This window comes from Lagopus muta, chromosome 4, assembly GCF_023343835.1.
Source record: "Lagopus muta isolate bLagMut1 chromosome 4, bLagMut1 primary, whole genome shotgun sequence".
Taxonomy (NCBI): domain Eukaryota; kingdom Metazoa; phylum Chordata; class Aves; order Galliformes; family Phasianidae; genus Lagopus; species Lagopus muta.
This window is the reverse complement of record NC_064436.1, coordinates 55,471,123-55,489,608: the sequence shown is the minus strand read 5'-3', so window position 1 is coordinate 55,489,608 and position 18,486 is coordinate 55,471,123. Positions and strand designations below refer to the sequence as shown.

Genomic DNA, 18,486 nt, shown 5'->3' with positions numbered 1-18,486 from the left:
TACTGCTCCGTGAGTATCGTTGTCATCTGCAATAACCCAGGGAGACAATTTTCTTGCTTTTTTTTAATAGTGGAGTAACATTTTCACAAACAGCTCACTGAAGAGCAAAGCTATAGCTCTTTGCAAATTGCTATAATTAGATATTCCTTGCACAATGCTTCAAACATCTCAAACTGGGCAAAGATGCACAAAACAGTTCTCTTTGAAAAGATTTATCTGCAAAAGAAAGTCATCCTTATGAGCCTGAACTTCAGTTTTAGTAGCATGGTGTTGTTCTAAAAGGTCTCTTAAAAAAACAATAAAATCAGAAAGAAATAAAAGACATAGGAATTGTTAAGACTATACTAGAAGTTTCACTGGTCTCTAGCACTGAAAATACATATATTTGTACAATACAAATACAATACAATAATTGAAAGTACAACAATACTTAACCTAAAATTCAGAATTTGAAAAAGACAAAACATATTTTATTAATTTTAAGTACTATTTCAGCCTGAGAAAACAACAGTTTGAATTTGTACATTTCTACTTTCCAACATCTTGTGAACTGTTCTAACCCTTAATGCTGAGTTAGTTTGATGAGCTGTTAAGTGTTCCTGCAATGAAGTGTCACCAAAATTCCTCAAAATAAACTCAATCTATTTGACCAGAGGGTATTTGCAGAATTTTTGGTAATTTGATATGTGTAGTTGTTGTTCGTTGCATACAGCAACAGATTTAAATGTGAAGGTGATTTTCTTGTATGACAGTTTTTTTAATTGTTAATGATGGAATTCCTTGAAGACTTTTAAGATAAATAAGTATTTCTGTTATGCTCCCAGTAATGTGCAAATGTAAGTAAGATAAGACCTGCAGACATGCATTCTTATTAATTTAAAATTTCAGTTTGGATCAGATTTCAAAACAAGCAGCAGTATTTGCTGAGGATTACTCTGCCTTCTGTTGAGCTGATTGCTTTATCTTTTTCCAAATCCAACAAAAGTCTATCTGTTCTTTTCAGAGTCATTATCAAGAATTACAAAAAGAAGTGATGTTACTCAGTAAATGAGTAATCAGAATTTTGTCTTAACCATTAAGGATTCCATAGTAATGTGTAAATCACCATTCGTGTTTTACTTAACTTTTTTGTCCTCTACTTATTCTGTACTTTACTATTCTTCAACATTCTAAACATTTTTGCCCTTAAATCACTTGTTTCAGGAAAAGATAAATTACAAGAATACTAACAAAATAGATTTCTTCTATTTTGGTACATCAATTACATTTACATTTCCTGCCATTACAAGACAGGAAAATCTGAAACTCATTGATATTTCTTGATGTTGCCTTTGATAGAAAACAAGAAACTTCTCCAGATGGGAAAGGTAAGTGTCAACAAACTGTAAAAAAAAATATGGAAATACGTGCTGGTGACACATTAATGTGAGGTAACTGTTAATAATTGCTTTCTGGTGCTCCTATTTTTGCTAGGCTGCTGCAATACTAACTGGAAGCTACAAAAGAAGAGCTGTGCTGCTAGTGTACCCATTTTCAACTGTATTGTCTTTTCAAATTTTTTTCTACTACAAGCTGACCTCTTTCTGTTGCACAAAAAAATTCTCTCATGGTATCAGGATCCAAATTACATGGAGCTTTCCAGCTGCTTCTGCTTGTGGATCATAGAGAAGTACTGGTAAGATTGTTGATACCACTGCTCTTCTCGATAGTTCATGATAAATAACATTTATAAGCCTAGTAGTGGATGGGAATGTAAGTAATCCTCACTAGATTATGTATGGAGCAGAGTTGGTGTTGATTTCTGAGGGAGCTACTTCCTCTGCTTGCTTGACTGGTTGCTATGGTTCAGAGAAAACAGCAGTTGCTCAAGGAAAAAGAGAGGGGAACCCCTAACCAAAGGACATGAAAACCATTAGTCTTAAAAATTGATTAACTGTTAAGGTAGAGATAACCTCCCTATATTCCTCTCGCAAAGCTGACAGGGGAAATAGAAAAGATGGGAGAAAATAAACGACGGAAACATTATTTTGTTCCATTTGGTCAGGTAAAACTTACATTCTTTGCACTATATCTTTCATAAGCTTTAATGAATAACCAAAATGTGAGAGTGGAACATTTTATCTTTCAATGACAGTACTACTGATATTGTTTGAGTTGGAAGAGGCTCTAGCAGGCCATCTAGTCCAACTCCTCAGTAATGAACAGGGACACCTATGACTGGATCAGGTTGTTCAGAGTCCCATCCACCCTGACCTTGAGGACTCCACATCTGGATGCAGTACTCCAGGCAAGGTCTCACCAGCACAGAAAGGTGCAGGATCATCTGCCTTGCCCTGCTGGCCATGCTTCTTTTGATGGAACCCATGGTACATTTGGCTTCTCGGACTGCAAGTACTCATTACTAGCTCATGTTCAGCTTCCTATCCACCAAAAGGTTTCTTTCAGCATGGCTACGCTCAATCCTTTCATCCCCCAGCTTGTTCTGATAGCAGAAGTTGCCGCTACCCAGGTGCAAGACTTTGCAGTTGGTTTTGCTGAACCACATGAGGTTCACCTGGGCCCACTGCTGTAGCCTATTTGAGACAACTTTGCTGTTCCCTCTTCTGAGTATTGAGGAAGAAGTATAGTATTTCAGATGCTGCTGCATAGTAAGTAATAGAGAAATGCCTTCTGTTTTACAGGAAAAAGATTCCTTACAAATAAATTAATGTCTTTAATAGTTTCTTACTTAAAATAGCATGCCTCCTATGTTATAGAATGCTGTGAAAAACCATAGCAGAACAATATTTTAGTTTACAATTTTTCTCCGGAAATGGCTTAAAAAGGAAATTCCCAGTGTATAATTTTACCAAGTTCTAATTAACTAGCTCTACTCCAAACTAAACATGGGGTAGAAATAAGAAAAAAAAATCAAAATATTTGAAATCAGAAGAAGCAGATCATTTATCCGTAAAGAAAGTGAAAAAACTTAGGAAAGCAGTGGATGTAAATGCTTTATCATGTAGGAAATGTAACTAATGGGAAATTCAGCAAAACAGAGACATGGGAAAGAGAAACTGCTCAGAGAGGTATAGTTCATGAGTTGGCCTGTATCCTAAAAACACAATGTATCTCTTATATGACCATTTTCATCTTAAAATTGTTAAAAATCTTTCTAATATCATATTGGATGTTTACAGAAACCATTTTCATGGAAAGCCACTGTGTTCCAAAATTTCTTGATTTTTTTTTTTTTTTTTTTTTTTTCTTCGTAGAAATTGTAGTGTTATCTAAGTCATTCAGGCAGTTAAAGAGCAGCTATTTAACTTTGTAGTTATAGATTATATTAGTGATGGAATTTCCACAACTTCTCTTGGCAAGAGAGTCCACAAATAAATGTGTATAACTGTTTGGCTGCCTTATCTTTGGAATAAATACTGGAACAAATAAGAAAGTTTTACTCTCTCTGTTAGTAGCATCTACTATAAAGATATATCAAGAAACACTGAGAGTATGCTGTCAATATAAAGAAATATTGAGGGCATTGTAATAGGTTTGTAAGGGCCTAAAAATAAGATAGTAAATGAAGCTGAGAATATCGTATGTATTAATTTTTCTTCAATTCTTCGTAGAGTTTTTAAATGCTTGAAGTTTGTTTTTTACTTCATAGCTCTTTAAAAATATAGATGTAAAAAATTGTAATTGAAATTGTTTTTTGTCATTTGATTTGTAACTCAAAAAAAAAAAACCACCCAACAATTTGTTAAACAAAGCTATGCAAATTGCTTTGTATGTACCCATCATTCACTGCTGCATCTGTCTCAATAAAGTTTACTCAACCACCTTCCCCTTACAGACATAACAGCTCATGTAATTTTAGAAGTGCTTCCTTTTGCTTATCCATGTATTTAATTGTTATTGTTTTCAAACATGTTCCTATAGAGTTCATCTAATCTAGGGAGCTTTTTATGTTGTTAAGTTTAAGAGCATCTTGACTTACATTTTCTTCACTTGCCCTGAAGATAATCAAAGATTATCACCCAGTGTTTTCTAAATGCTCAGATTTATTCCTACCCTTCCCCCTCCTTCTCTTTTTCCTTCCTTCTTTCTTTCCATATTCTAAGAACAGGTTCATGAAAATTCTTAATAGATTATTCAAATTCATATCTTTTAAGCTTGGTGTTGTTGTTGTTGTTTAGTAAGTAGAACTTCTATTTTATTTTATGCCATTTGAATGAAGTCCAAAGTGTCATAGTCAAACTGTTGCTAAGATATTGGAAAAATAAACAGTAAATGTGAGCTTCAGTATACTTAATATTAGATTGTTCTCTATATACTATGTTTGGCCATACATTTTCTAAAATTATTATTGGTCTTTGATGCTTAAATTAAGACAATATATGTCACCTTATTTTTTCAAAAACTTTTGAAAAATACTCATATCCTACTTTCCTTAAAAGTAACCTGTCTCCTTTGGAAACAGTTAAGATGAACCAATACGAACCCTTTCCTGTCTACACTGCTGCACCAAACTTCTTTAGCAGTGAGATTGGACCAGGTGATCTCCAGACATACCTTCCAACCCCTGTGATTCCATGATTCAGTGATTATAATTGTATAAATACTAAGAAAACTTTAAATTGGAAAATTTTCTTAATAATTTAATAAGTGCATTTGAGGAAGATATTTTTCTCAAAGTACCTGTCAAATGTGGAATAGGGGACGAGGCTGTTTTGCTTCTACACAGATCTCAGCAAACTAGTCCAACTGCAGCCATAATATTTGCAAAGTATCATGAAAATTAGCAGATCTTTTCTTATTTTTCCAACCCTCTCTGTGCTGTTCTTGTTTCTGTGAAGATCAGCTTTCGATAATATTTTTTCAGCATACATCACTGTAGAAGCCAATTAAGCTACTCATGACCATATCTATTCAAGTAATATCTATGCTTATTTAAAATCAAAATCACCTGGTGTAGGGAACCTGCTTTGGCAGGGGGGTTGGACTTGATGATCCCTGGAGGTCCCTCCCAGCCCCTAGAATTCTGTGATTTTTATCTCATATATTATGTTATGTGAGAAAAGAAGTGATTCACGTAACCTAACAGATGAAGAAAGCTATTCACCTCTCCTCACTCACAAATTTCCGAAAAGCTTTAGGATTGTCTTGTATTTTGTGTTTTCTGTTGAACAGGTAAGCTAAAATCTCATTTTTTAGTTCTCAGTGGGGATCTTTCCAAGGGATTGGAATTAACTGTGAGGTGTCCCAGGGCAGGAAAGATTATCTTGATTAATCTAGCCCAGAAAATTCTAAAATTCTGGGAAAATATTTTGTTAAATCAATAATAATCTGAAGAGGAGGGAAATAAGGAATTTTTTCTTGTCAGTCAATATTTAGGACATTTTTTCAAGCATCTAAATAATTAAAATAGGCAAGTTTAAAGCCAGTGACCTGAATCTAATCTGCACTTAATTAAAACGCTACAAGTATTTGAAGTGTTAGAAAGTCTAAACAATTACAGTTTAGGTTTTCTCTCCTGTCACAGGAATCCATGTAGATTTCCTGTGCTAAGTAAGCAGTCATTTGCTGAGGTGTTTAAGAATAAATAGTCTGTGAAGATTATTGCAAATATCTGAAATCGGATTTGATTTCAACATGTCAATATTTTATTTACAAGAAAAAAATATCTACATAAGTAGATATTGGAGTGCCCATTTATTGTTAAAATTTGCAGTTCTAAAACAGTTTGAAGTATGACTTCAATATTTTTTGCAAAGCAAAATGGAGAAAATTGCAGCAATGTCAAGATTGTTCTTTTCAGAATGTTAAATAAGAATTTTGTTTCTTTCTTTCTGAAGAAGCACAAGGATTCTGGCATTAGAGAGTTTCTGTTTCTTAACTACAAAATGGATGAAGTCTTATGATGTCCAGCAGACACCACCCTCTGAAACAGTGGCTGGAATCCAGCTTTCTGTCCCATTGAGTACTTCAATAGTCATGCTATGCAGTGTCATTCTTACTCTTTTCCTGAACTAATATTTAGTTACATGAAGTTGAGCCTTTTTAAAAGGAGATTGATATTTGCTCATTTCAGAGTATCCTACAAGCCAAGACCTATACTCTCTTGAGATGCGGAAGAGCCAAGCTCAAGGCTTTGCTGTAAATCATGAATAAAGAAAGTTTTGATCTCAGCATTTCTGCACAGCAGGTAAGTGTTCTAGCAACTTCATTACAGGCTGTTGGTAGAAATAGCCACTGTCTATTCCAACATTCTTGGTGAATGACTGAAAAAAGCTGGTGAATCTAGTTACTTCTGTCATTCTTGATTTAAAACAAAAACAAAAACAAAAAAAAAAAAACAAAAAAAACCTTATGATGCGTTATTTTTCACTTTACTTAGCTAAAATGTTTATTCATTGAAAGAAAAAATTAGAGGTCAACAGGAAACAGTTTTAATACATCTTGAAACTTCTTATTGAAGCACAAAATAATCACCTACACCATGAAGAAATTTAAACACTTTTAAGGAACTGGCTGGATTGACAGATGAGAGGTGTGTATGTGTGTAGGGTGACTATTTTTGAACAAAAATGTGCCTAAAGATCATCGTCATAAGGTTAGTAAATATAATGCAGTGTTGGATATGGTGACTTTCTAAATTAAATCAAACCAAGGTTTAGAGAAAGTCAGTTTGCCTGTCTTTCATTTTGAACAAATTAATCATGTTAAGTCCCTACTCGTGTTTGTAGACAAAAAAATGTGCTTTAGGTGATGGGAACTATAGTGAAGTTACACAGGTTTCTGCATGAGCAGCAGAAGTGAACAGAGACTCTCAAACATGAAACAAGGCAGTGCTTGACTCTCAAACATGAAACAAGGCAGTGCTTTTGAGACTAAAGTGGGCAGGAACACAAAACTGAAGAAAAAAATGCTGAACTTATCGGTAAGTCAATCAGTGTATCAAAACTGCTGTCATAACTCACTGGACCTTTGAGGGAACTTACTGCAAACTGACCAAAGTCTAACCAGGCAACAAACTTTACTTATCTCTCATTCTGAGATGCCAGTGAAGTGCTCCCACAGGGTAGTATCAGGAAGCTTTTTTACTGCATTTCTCCTGCCTGTTTCCATTTTTATTAGTCTGGTATCTTTCAAGAGTACTTGTGGAGATAGTCATAAAGGATAATTTTTTTATAATCAACATCTTCCTCTATGGTCAGCTCTACGAGTGTTATTTTACTGCTGCAAAACTGTCCATACCAGACATCTAAACTTGTTTATAGGCAAGATGAACACTTCAGAAACAAGTTTATCCTACAATTCTCTGAAATAACAAACAATCTTAGAAATGAAATACGCTTGTTCTCTTCCTTTTATATGCTGTTCAGACATGTTTCAGAGCAAGAGAATGGCTCAGTCTTCCACTTATCAAGATTGTGCTTCTTTTTACTGCTAAGTGATCATAAATAATATGTGAAAAACTTCCCACTAAACAACAAAGATTAGATGAGGCTTTAAAATAAACTTAAAAAAACATTTAACAATGTTAGCACAGATTATATAGCTTGAGATGTTGACTTTCTTGGCAACGGTTGCTATGTAAGGTAATCTGATTTGATGCCATCAACTATAATGAGTGCATATTTCAGGATTATTGCACTACATTAAGAAAAGAATAATGCAGAAACTCTAAACAAATAAGTACAATGAATTTCAGCAGTCAAATGAAAAGAAATAAAATGGGGAGTTAAAACTACCAAAGGAAAAGAAAAAGCAAAGATAGAGATGAAAAAGCAAAGTATTCTGCATTGACTGCACTTTGGAATTTATTTCAGTAAATTCTACATCAAAACCATTATCAAACGATAGCTGTAAGAAAATGTGTGTAAGAAACTATGATTCTGTCTTTGAGAATCTTTCCATTAACAAGAAAAAATGGTTTGGTGAAATTCACTTATCCTTTACTCACATATTTCTTCATGTTTCACTGTTCAGTAGCTTCACTAGGCCAACAATCGCTGCATTTAAGTTCATTAACACACTTTAAATTCTACCATGGTTCTTACTAATTGTTTTGCAGGCACTGCCTTGATAGTTCGTATTTTATAGTTCATATTCATTCACACTTACTGCCCTATCATTTTTATAGCAATGTGAGATTTAGCTACATTTGGTAAGGAGGCCATGATTCATACATGATTTTTGTAAATGTCTTTCATTAAAGTAAATTTTATCAAATCCATATACATCATTTAAACATGACCTAAGAGATTTTCAGAAATTGTTTTGATTCTTATTCAAACCCAATATTGTAAAAGTGGAGATAACAAACTTCTTATGAGTAATCCTTAAAAGATATGTGTGTCCTTACTTTGGCTGTAATACGAAAACATACCTCTCAGGACTGTTATTTGATTCTAGAGGTGATTATCTAGTAATTTGGTTGTGCAGAAATTTGAAATAAAATATTAAGAGAAAAAATATAAGCAAAAGCTTTCCTTTTTTTTAAGCTTGTTTAAAAGTATTGTAGATAATCCGTGTCAACTTTTATTTTTAACCACATCATTCACCTCTGTACATTTTCAAATTATAACCTTTCAAGAATTTACATATTCTTAACACTTCTCTTCAAATATTTAGTTTTCCACATTAAACATTTAGGGAATTTAAATTTAATTTTTCTTCACCGTTGATTATCTGCATCCCAACAACTTTTCTACACTTCTCCTTTCTTTGAAGTAAACAAATAAACCTGTGGTCTCCCTACCTTTTTAATACTATATATAACAACCACTCTTAGCTTGGCCCCTTTTATGAATGCTTCATAGTTTTTGCATTTTGAAATGTCAGAATAATGGAGATCCTTTGTTATGGACATTGTAGCACTCCTACTTACTGCTTTAGATTGTCGTTCAGACCTGCATTCTTCAAAACTTTCCCGCAATTATTTTCTTGGCATTTCTATCTTTCACTTCAGTCCAAATGTTTTATGTTGGCAGGAAATTTGCAAATGTCATTCCTTTCTTCTGATATTCTCCTTAAATATATATTATACCGCATGCTCCAATCCTCCTGAATTACTCTTTACTGGGCTTTATACTGTTTTATCTTAGGTCTCTTTTCAGACTAAGCTAGAAGTCATTTCTTTGTAATTCACCATGTTTTGGTTAAAAATAATAATAATGTTCATTTTATACCTACAGTTCAGCTACTGTGTTCATTATCCCTTCTTGAATCTGAAAAGAAACAATATTTCAAAATGCTTTGGCTCCTTTTCTTTAGGAAGCCACCATGTTTTTCTTTCCACTTGTTACTTTTACCTTCATTGCACCAATCTGCTTTAACAACACTTACCTGCCATCAATTTCCGTCTGTCTCTTCCTTTCTCATTCAGATGCAGCTTCTGTTCAATAGCTTTCAGCTTCCACCTGTGACTGGCAGGAAAGCTGCAAGTACATCTTTGCACCTTCTTCCCCACAGTCTCAAGAGGAGATGTCTGAACCACATTTTCAAAAGCTCAGATCTCCACTCTTTGTCATTTATACCCACATATACATTAGCTGCCTTCTCTTGCCATCTAAATTATCTTATCACTGAGCTGTCTACAACTCTCTTTAGTGTAAAAATTTCATTTCACAGCAAGTACTGCACTTTCCCTGTCAGTTCTTTAATTACAATGTCAGGAAAATTGGTGGCAGTTGAAGAGGAAAGGATTATTTCTCTTATGCTTTGAGGGTGGAGGTTGTGTGTGCTGGGAAGGGGAGAGGGAGATAAATGCAGTAAAGAAAAAAAAAAAACTGTCTAAAAAGAGGAGAAAATATGTCTTTTCCAGGACAATCTCTAAAAGAATTATTTGCACTCATTCCTAGACTTTCAGACTCTCAGACACAGGAAAGAGTCTACATATCTCTAAAACCATCTTTAGTATTGCCGATCGTTCAGGTTCTGTCTTTAATTTTGTTGGCACTTTTTAACTTGTCATTAGAAATAGGTTGCAGAAACTTTCCACTGAATATTTACGTCCAAACAAAAATACTTCATTTGAGTAAACACGTCATAGATTCTGTATTTCTCTTCTGCAAAGTGCTTTACAATATTTTGCATCTGCTCCATCCCTCTTTGTTGAAGTGATCCTAGAACTGCTTAACTACATGAGAAGATATTACTAACATCTAGATCTATGGTGAGTTTTCAATACTGTACCTCCCATCTTCACTGTAAGTGGTGGAAGGATGCCAGTTTACATTGTTGAAGATTTAAGTACCAGAGCTATGAATCTGGAAAAGTCTGATGGCTTAGTTTTCTGTATCACTAAGCACAGAATAAGTAATTTTGAAGAGTCAGATCTTTTTCTTTTGACCATCTTTGCTACTTTTCTGCTAATTCTTTGCAGAGCATGGTGCTGTGCAAGAACTTAATCACAGATGAGATATTTTGTCATTTACATTTGAAAGATTTTCTGTGCATATGAACCCTGCAGGACTTACTGGAGAAGTGACGATGAAAGGAAACATTTGTGATTACAACCTGAGCGTTTTGTTGTTATCATTACTTTGATAGACAAACAGAAAAAGAGGTTAAGAGGTTAAAAGAGGTTACCTCCTCCTCTGTAAAATATTACTTCCAATTTTTTTCCCCATGGATGTCAGAAATCCTCTTTATTTCCTGTCCACAAATAGCACTCCTTTTGGTGATGATGCAGTGAATCAAACATATTCTGAAGCACAACATTATTCTTCCTCACAGATGTTTCAAACAAATTTATGTGTGTCTGCTTGTGCATGTTTGTGTGTGTCTAAGTGTCTATACACTTAGCATATAAACTTTAATTTTTTCTTTATTTACTTTCAGATGTTTGCGTGTACCATGAAAACCCAGCTCATGATCAGGATTATGAGAATCTTCCTCAGCATATTCACCTGGACGTGAGAAATCAGTAGCATATGATTTCTATTACAGGGATATGTGCAACGGTAAATGTAAGGACTATGATTACTTGTCTGTGTAAGCAATGCATTCTTCTATTTTAACTGGGTGAAAAAGCAGCAAGTGCCTCCAAAATATCAAGTATTTAAAATAAATGCAATGAGAACAATGACGTGAGTAGAGGCCATCCAAAAAGAAACAAGTCAGAAGCTCCCTTTCTGTTTAGCATGTTATTATTTCCCTAAGTAATGTGTGATAGGAACTTTAAGCATTTATTACTAAAAATGAAACACTAACATATTTTCATATTTTTGAAGATGTAGGAATATTGGAAAGACAAGTACTTTCAAATTCCTTTATTAATTAATAAAATTCTTTCTGATACTACTCATCAGTAGATTTTTCCTTCTAATTTCTTGTTTTTCTAGAACTCTGCTCTAGGTACAGTTTTCATGTCTATTTTTAGTGAATGAATGGATAAAATAACTTCTATAGCACATGGCTCACCTTTTTAATTATGTTTAATAATGTCTATAAATACTAATATTGTGTATTCAGAAATATGCAAGCTTAGAATTGAAGCTGATCTGGAATTGCCACATCATGAACATTCTGACAGACTTAAAAGCATATGCATATTAGTGCATACATATGCATTAGTATATATTAATCCATTGTGGGTTTGGGCAACATGAGGAATTTTGGAAGCATGAATTCCTTTCCATATCCATATGCAAGCAGCTTCTCAGTGTTTCCTAGGAGGAGACTTTACATCCTCTTGGGACAGCCTGTGCCGAAGCTCCATCACCTGCACAGCACAGAAGTGCTGCCTGGCATTTAGTGGAAACCTCCTGTGTTCCAGTTTTTCCTATTTGTTTCTTTTCCTGGCACTGGGCATCACTGAAAAGAGTGATTTTTTGCACCGTTCCTTCAGGTATTTACATTCATGTGATTCGTCCTGAGTCTCCTCCAGGCTTCTTTTCAGGACAGAGCCTTATTATCAAAATGCTTATACAAAACACAGAAATTTCAGTCTTATTTTCTGTATAGGTATCTGATACTGTCTTTGTTATTTACCATGCATAAAAATAGTGCAAAATACTTTGATACTGTGTAATTGTGAAGCTGCAAAACTATTGATATTGATAGCCATTGGCAACATTTTAATGAAATTATGCAAATGTAGAGTGGAATATTTTCTAGTGTATGGAATATTATTCTAGTGTGGAATTTTAAAAGCTCCTTAACATTTTTCCTAATTTGACGGTATTTTAAAACCATGTTGAGAGTTTAAAGAAACAAACAAAAAACCGTTTTGGGTAGTGTTATTGTCTTCTGACCCTTGTTAGATATGTTTCTTCTGCTGTGTCTTCTGTAAAATATGATTTCTGTATATCAGTTGCTTCATTAATGCTTGTACCTAGACATACTTTTAATTCTGCCTCTACTACTTACATATAGAAGGGTCATAACATAGTATTGTTAAATCCTAAGTCAGATAACAAAGGAGTTCATAACTCTCATTTTTTTGAGAAAATGAACCATATATTTTGTCATTTTTTTTTTTTTTTTTTCGAAGTTTTGTACAGAGAACAACAGTTTGATTTAGTAGCAGCCTAATATTATGTTGTGTTTGAGTATCTGTGGTAAATGCCTATTAAATCTGTAGATCTTGATCCCAAGCCAATGGAAAGACTCCTGCAGACTTGAAAATGGATTATGTTACCCTTAAAATAAGGGAGCAAAGAAATTTTTCTTTCAAGGCATCCTTAAATTCATATCTTACTGAAAGGCACAAAGTAGGGAGACAGTACAAGCTCAAATAGCACTTTTGTGCATCAGAAGTAGGCATGGAAACAAGCTGGGCAATTCAAACGCTTTGTATTCTTATAGAGGAAGAAGTGCTACATTACATGAATCAGTCACTGAAAAAGTGAAGGCTTATACACCTATTTATATATTGCCTGAGAATACTGAGCATAACATGTATCAGTGTAAGTTTACCTGGAGTCAATTCCTGGATTCAACAAATTGAATGTCAGCAGCTTGCCACTGCAGTGACTAAGGGCAGCAGTGTATTGGGCTGTATCCCATTTGGGATACAAGATACCCATTTGGCACTTATGAGAGAGCAACTGGTGTCCTGTACTCCTTCTGAACTCCTCACAGCCAAAATCCCCAAGATGGAGATTGCAGAATCGTAGAATGGCCTTGGTTGAAAAGGACCTCAAAGATCATCTAGTTTCATCTCTCCTGCCACAGAAAGTGTTGCCAGCCATTGGACCAGGCTGGCCAGAGCCACATCCAACCTGGCCTGGAATGCAATGAAGGATCTCCACTCAGACGCTGATCCATTGGATGCTATTCTCTGGATAGTGTTTTCTTCCTTTCATCCTTTTATAATTTTTACAGAAAATAAAATTTTGTGGTACTTCTGGTTTGATGCCACAAGACAGTGTGCGATTTTTAAATACCACAATGTATTATCCCCTTCATACTTTTTTTCTCTAGAGTTGTGTATGTAGCTTTATTTTACTAAGAAACTCTGTTGAATATTCAATGCTATAGAAGACCTTGAAAACCATCCTCCCGGTAACAGAGTAAGATACAATTGCATAGAGTAAAATTTCTCAAGCCAATCAAAGTACAATACTTGAGGAAGAGCAAAAGAAATACAAACAGGCCTGCTATCATTTTTGTTACAATTCACATTATTGATTCCAGTAGTTGTTTTTAGTGTAATTGTGGGTGATACATACTAAATGGAGACAATTTTAAAAATGAAAGTTAATGCATATATATGTAAGTATCTACCACCATAATATTTTCTTCTTATCCATGCTTGTTACATTCATAACACAGCTCATTTATTTATAATCCAATTCTAATGCATTTAGTGATATCTTTTCTTAACTTTTCTCGGTTTTAGGAATCTCTGCTTGGAGTGTGACTATAACTGACAGGAGTAAGAAGACTGAGCACAGTGATGTTCTGAATGCTAACATTTACATTTGTCATGTGATGTGTATGTTTATGTAATTGAAAGCTGAAAATATTGTCAGTATATGAATGGATATTTGATGGGTGACAGCTTTTTTCAAGAAGTGTTTAAAAATAATTTTTGAAATAATATGCTGAACTGAAATGTGAAAGTGACATCAGAGTATTACAGAGTAATAGCCCATCTTGTATTCCATATATTACATTTATTTTCTAGAAAGGCACCAGCATTCTGGGAATATTTTATAAAGTTTTTAAAAGATAAGAATAGCAATTTTTTCTATAAATCCCAGTGTCATAAATGCTAACATGAATCAAAATTATACAGGGCTCAAAGGACTCGTAACATTTCTCTGAATTATCTAAGTAGCTACTTTCTTCCTGGGTTTAAATTCAGAACTTAAAAACCTGATCAAGCTGGAAGCTAGTTTCAAATCCACATAGGGCAACAGGTATGGGACTTCAAAATGATACAGCCATCATATTGGGGAAAAAAAAAAAAATTCCCATTGACCTATAACTGCACTTCTTGGGGAACTAAGGGTATGTGAGGCTCTGTGACAGTCTTTTTTTTAAAAAAATGCTTGAAAATGTTGGGAATTCGGTCAGTTTGAAAATGTATTATGGTACAGAAACTGACACAGAGCAATAGAAGCAGAGAAAGTCCAGACAGGTGAATATTACAGGCATGCAATAAGTTGAATTGTATCAATAGTGAAATATAAGACACTTAATAATTTAATAGATATGCAGAGTTTTGGTAAACAGCATGAGCATGATGAGCTTATTAATATCAAAATGCCACGGAACATGAACAATTAGGAATGTGGTTTCCTCAGTAAGAGGGATGGTTTCCTTTGACTTCTTTATCAGTAAAATCAGTCACTGTGATCATTCAGTGGACATGCTTGGAAACTGCAGGAGTTAAATGATTCACCTTGGTATCTTGGTATATTACAGCTGTCAAATTTGCATGCATAGTTTTTCTTCAGCCTTTTGTTGACTTATTTTTGTGTGCTACTCCAGTTCTTATTCTAATCAACATGTATTAGGGACATTTTCCAGTAACACAAATCAAAACTTAATTATCAGTTAGATATAGGTATTTTTTTCCCCATCTCTACAGAGAAAAAAATCAGATGTGAAAATATATTGACCCAGGATGGGAGAGCAGCAGGGGAGAGAGATGGAAGGTCAAAGTAGCACTCCCTCTGGAGTGGCAAGGAATGAAATATATAGTAGTTTGAGATGTTGCAGAAATTCTTTCCATAATCCTTTGTGGGCTCTATTTTGTTATGTGATGGACAATCTCATTGTGAGATGGCATCCACCATTCTTCTATTGTTTCTCTATGGTTTTTCTTATGCTATTTCTGATGGTTTTACAATCTCTGAAGCCCAATCATAAACCAAGCCTCAAGATTATGAACCTGATACTATAACAGCCAGTACAACAAGTAGAGAATAAAGCAGTTGTGTTCATGGCAATCAATATTAATGAGGATCACAGCATTTCATCAGGGCTTTTTTTGCTGAAAAGGCTGCAGAGTGGACAAATAATTTTCATCATGTTATATGGTCTAGCTGAGAACCATGAAATTCAGCTATTTCCATGAAAATGAAATATATGACCTTCTGGCCTCAATTTTGGTAAAGTAAAAAGAAGTTTCTGAGTAACCTTTTTTTCTTTTTCTTTTTTCTTTTTTGTTTTTAAATAAGCAGTTTCAAAGACTTAAAATAAATTTTGAGTTTTTTTCAAAGTATATTAAAGTCAGAAGGAATTGTTTGGATTAAAGTCTAATCTCTTGTTCAACACCAGTCTTCCAGTCTTTCATTCTTGCTGAGAAGACTTTATAGACCTTAGCTTCTGTTTTGATATGAATCATACCTTCAGAGGAACATCCTTTCCTGGCCAGAAGATTGAAGGGATAGAGAGAATCCAGCACAAGTAAGCTAAATTGAGCACAAACTTTAATATCCTTTATTGTTAATTTAAAATTAAAAAATTAAAAAAAAAACATCCCATAGAAAATACCTTAGTCACAGTTTGTCTTTGTTTTCTAATATAATGCCTATTGCAAATTTTATTTTGTTAAAGCCCATGCAATGTTTAGAGGTCTTTACTTCTTCTAGGATAGCTTCTCAGTTGCAGAATGAGATGACCTTAGAATAGCCAAAAATGTGATAACTGAGAAATTTGCAGTTAGTAATGGGTAAACCACTTTGTGTTCTTCCTAATTTGCAACAAGAATATGAATCACAGTATGTTGTATTCCATGTAAGTGCACTCACTGCCTTTCAGTTCTCGCTGCTTTAGTCAGTAATCAATACACAATAAATTACAAGCTGAATCTGTTTTGCCCATGACAAGTACTGGGGAGTGATCTCCTTGTCCTTATGTCAACTTATGAGTCTTTTTCATTGTTTTCTCCCCCTGTCCTTCTGTGAAGGGGTAGTAAGAGCAATGTAATGGCTTTTAGCTACCTACCAGTGCGAAACTGCCAACCACATCAATGAAATCTGCCATCAAATCTTTGCTCCATAATGGCTCTACAAATACATCACTCTTTAACTGAACAGGAAGCTTTATGAGTGTCAAACAACTCTTACATTATTTTCTTGCTATTTGTTCTCAGCCTGACTAAGGATAAGGAAAATACAGTTTACATTCAAATTTCTTGTATCTATCATTCAAACACAGAGTTTCATGCATCAAGTAAAGACTAGAGAAGAATGGAAATTGTGGTTGCCTTAGGATAATATCCCATCCCCCAGAGTGAATTATTGGAGTTTAGACAACTGTACTAAGAAACAGGCAACTTCCACTTGCAGCAATTCCCTAATATTGTCCTTATGAATGTACTGCATTACTCAGACTAGTATCTGTGTGCAACACTGATGTGTGAGCTGTTGCTAATTGTGAGATGGCTGAACTGTGAGCTTCAGAGATGCACCATACTATGCAGTACTATCTGGATATGAAATCTGTCCTCTGTAAATACATCATTTTCTTCACTTAGTGTTGAATTGTTTTTGTCTCTTGTGGACTGAAATGAGAAGATGGCATGACATGCTTCTCTGACAAATGTATGCATCACTAACTTCCTGAAATAACAAGTACACTGCATGTCTGCAAAGGGGCAATGGATGATTCTTAAAATGCACATACATATTTTATAGCCTCATTAGAGTAGACTGGCTTTATATTTCTCTTTTAAAGTCTTGTATTTTTAGCTAGATATTTTCCCACTGTGACAGTCAATCTAACAAAATTATGATAATTGGATTTATCAACATATCATTTGTTGCCTTCTGGGTGAAATTCACTTGCTCTCTAGTGAACAGATGAGAACTGAATGAATCGCATATTTCTTACACGGAAAAGAATCAGATATTTTGCAGCAGCATAAATGTGCATGGTTATAATTATTATACTTGTTTTTATTTGAAATGTGGAAAGATTAGGATGAGAAAGACTTCATGTAACACTGCATTTCAGAATGTGTAACTGCAGGTATAAGAAAATCAGACTTCTCAAGTTCTAGCAACTCTTAGAGTGGCTTTTATTAAATGAAATGCATAGTGGAAAAAGTTTTCATGGAAAATTTCTATCTGAATGTTTTGTCATAAGATTGGCACTATATTGGGTGACTTAAACTGTGTATTAAAGGTAGTGTTCACAAGAATTACCTTACCATTTAGAAATTGATTTAGTAAATCACATTTTCCCAGTTGCAGCAAAACAACAAGGCCTCTCCTTGAAGTAGGATCCAGTTTATCCAGCAGGTAGAGTCACTGTAACTATGTATTTATTATTTGTCTTATTTCAAAGGCAAGATTCTATAATGAGGAAGAAGCAGTAACTCCTTGCTGCACCTGTCTGTGCTGTAAGTAAAATATCAGGTGAGCTACAGCATGAAGTTTCATTCAAAATCTGAGAGCTGGAAGTTTTGTTAAACAAAGTGAAAAGTACATTGAAGACTGACTTGTTTTGATGGAAGCCTATATCTTAATATTGACTTACTAACCAATATAGTAAATATTCATGCATTGTCAGCCCCAAATATAGAACTATAAGCCAGGCTTCAAAAAAGATTCCATCCATAGATTACACGTTTTATTAACCAAGATATTATGAATCAGTCTGTTTACTGATTTCTCAGGGGACTTCCTCCTCATGTTTTCTAATATAACATATAAATGTGAATCGTTCCAATTCTTACTCATATTCATCTTGTAAATTTTGTATTCAATGTATATTGTGTAACGTAAATTGTGTACACAATGTGTACTACAAGAACTGCTCTGAAAATAATGCCTACTCTTTTATTATGTCAGTCCATGACATCAGAGGTCGATGTTGATGCTACAGCAGTAAAGGTGGAACCTTCCCACCAACATTCTGTTACATTTTGTTGCTGTGTGACATATGGTAGCAGAGGGGCAGTCTGACAAAATGGTATCTAAACAGAAGATGTCATTGAATTCCTCCATGCGGAAAAAATTGCACCTGTTAACATTCACTGATGCTTGTTGAACGTTTATGGAGACCAAACGTCGTATGTGAACGCAGTAATCATGA

General features: G+C 34.4%; 1 long non-coding RNA gene across 1 annotated transcript; it reads left to right on the top strand.

Annotated features, from left to right (window-relative positions):
* The first annotated feature begins 2,585 nt into the window (after nucleotides 1-2,585).
* LOC125691942 (uncharacterized) lies at nucleotides 2,586-17,270 on the top strand. The gene is made up of 4 exons (XR_007376365.1): nucleotides 2,586-2,648; nucleotides 6,074-6,187; nucleotides 10,831-10,958; nucleotides 13,835-17,270. It is a non-coding gene; the product is annotated as an uncharacterized LOC125691942 (long non-coding RNA).
* The last annotated feature ends 1,216 nt before the right edge of the window (nucleotides 17,271-18,486 follow it).